Consider the following 2,619-nt stretch of genomic DNA (forward strand, 5'->3'; position numbering starts at 1 on the left):
AATCAAGAACGGTGAGTCTTCACTCATGGCTTAAGGTCCACATAGAGCTCTTCAAGTTATGTGCTTGGGCTAATATAAAAAACTAATAAGATCCTCTCTAAACATAAACTCCCTCAATATAAATTATGTCTATTGTAGAAAGTAGCGTGCGGAAGCAGGTTTGAAGACAGAACAGAGGAAGGAAACACAGGTTTAATGGAGAGCTTGGACTTACACGGTATACGCGAGAGAGATAGAGAGAGAAACACAAAAAACTATATTTCACAATAATACTCAATCTCTGTACATAAGACGTGCTCAGTGAGCACTTTTATACAAGTCCTAGAAGGACTGACTGAAGTACTGACAGTACTTCAATGCTCATCAAGAGCCCCTACACTAACTCCCAAATATATTCCTCACGGAATATCTTTCCTAACGACCTAACCGATCAGTCCCAACCGATCCGGTCCTCGGCTTCTTCAGCCGATCCGGCCGATGTTGAGCTTGTCTCTCAACACTCCCCCTCAAGCTCAACTCGAGGCTCTTCGGAATCCTCGAGCTCACGGCTCCGGTTCCTCCTGGCTTCACGCCTCGCTCGCGCTCCTCGACCTGTTCGTCTCCGCGCGCTTTGACCTTTCCGGTCGGCTTGTATGCTTATGCGGCCTTTATCAGCTCTTCTGCTGTTGCGGTGTTGACGCTTCTTCTGCTGCCTTTTCTTCCGCTTGGGCCTCGGTTGATTCAGCTTATCTAAATCAAACATCCGAACCGACTCGGCTACCTCCGATCGGTTTTCGCTCTCGTCCGAGTTGGCTGTCTCCAACTCGTCTTCGGTTTTCTCGCCCTCAATGGCGTCATCTCCCCTATCCGTGGTTGGCTTCGGCTCTCTCCTTCGGCTGCTCCCCTTCTGTCCGCTTTTGAACTTCTCCGCGGGTCCGTCCTCGGCTTCTTCAGCCGATCCGAAGTCGCCCTCGGCTTCTTCAGCCGATCCGTCTTCAGCCGAGTCAACAAACGAGTCAAACGACTCGGTGTCATGGTCACCGCTCCTTTCCTGCTGCCTTGCTTGGTCGTTCGGGACTGTTCTCCCCCTCAAGTTCGGCACGTCAAGGTGACGCAACCCGAGCGCAACTGAGAATTGCCGCAACTTGTCCAGACCAAGAGGCTTGGTGAAGATGTCGGCAGCCTGCCGATCCGTCGGAACGTACTGAAGTTCGACTTCACCGGAAAGGACACGCTCACGGACGAAGTGGTAGTGCACCTCAATGTGCTTGGTCCGTACGTGAAAGACGGGGTTCTTCGCGAGTTGGATGCTGCTGAGGTTGTCGCAGTAGATCGTCGTTGGATTAGACACCTCCTCTTGCAGGTCCTTAAGTAGCTGCTTCAACCATATGGTTTCGCATGTCGCGACAGCTGCTCCTCGGTACTCATCTTCGGTGCTCGACAGTGCAACTGTCGGCTGCTTCTTACTGCTCCACGCGATCGAGGCACTCCCGAGGGAGAACGTGTATCTAGACGTGGATCGGCGATCGGTGGCGTTGCCAGCCCAATCAGCATCGGTGTAGCCGACTAACTGTGCGGCTGCACCAGTCCGATATAGCAGTCCCCGATCCTTAGTGCCGTTGACATACCGAAGTATGCGTTGCGCACACTGAAGGTGCTCCTCGGTAGGTCGCGCCATGAACTGACTGATCACCCCGACCGGATAACTGAGGTCGGGTCGGGTGATGGTCAAGTATATGAGGCTTCCGACAATTTGTCGGAACCTCGTCGGGTCGCATTCCTTTCCCGTATCGGGATGAAGCTTCACGGTTCTATCCAGAGGAGTCGAGACGGACTTACAGTCGGCCATCCCGAGCTTGAAGAGCATACTCAGCACGTAATGACGTTGGCTAATCAATATGCCTTCGGGGGTACGGATCACTTCGATCCCGAGGAAGTAATGAAGGTCCCCCAGATCCTTCATGTCGAACGATGCCGCAAGCTGGAGCTTCACGCGGTCGATTTCACCTAGGTCGGCGCCGGTGATGACCAAGTCATCAACATACAGTAAAATACTAACCGGTTCGAGTCGACCTTTCCGGATGAACAGGGAAGAGTCTGATTTTGACGTGACGAAGCCCATCCGACGCAGTTGTTGCGTTATCTTCGTGTTCCAGGCACACGGGGCTTGCTTCAGTCCGTAAAGGGACTTCTTCAGTCGGCATATTGCCGAGGAGTTCGTGCCGGAGTGAAATCCGGGGGGTTGTACCATGTACACCTGTTCCTCAAGGTCACCTTGCAGGAACGCATTCTTTACATCCATCTGATGTAAGTGCCACCCCTTGGCCGCGGCTATTACCAGCAAAACACGGACAGTCGTCATTTTCGCGACCGGCGCAAACGTCTCATCGTAGTCGATGCCATGTTTCTACGCATAGCCCTTTGCCACTAGCCGAGCCTTGTACCGGTTAACCGAGCCATCGGTGTTGTACTTGACCTTGTACACCCACCTACACCCGATCGGCTTCACACCCTTCGGTGCGTCAACCAGGTCCCAGGTCTCGTTCTCCGCCAATGCGTGCATCTCTTCCTCCATCGCGACGCGCCAATTCGCGTCCTTCGCCGCTTCTGCGTAGCTCTCCGGCTCACGCACTTCCGCTA

Source organism: Azolla caroliniana, unplaced genomic scaffold (genome assembly GCF_043228905.1).
Source record: "Azolla caroliniana isolate FFs.n. ecotype wild unplaced genomic scaffold, voAzoCaro1.0.p SCAF_2, whole genome shotgun sequence".
NCBI lineage: Eukaryota > Viridiplantae > Streptophyta > Polypodiopsida > Salviniales > Salviniaceae > Azolla > Azolla caroliniana.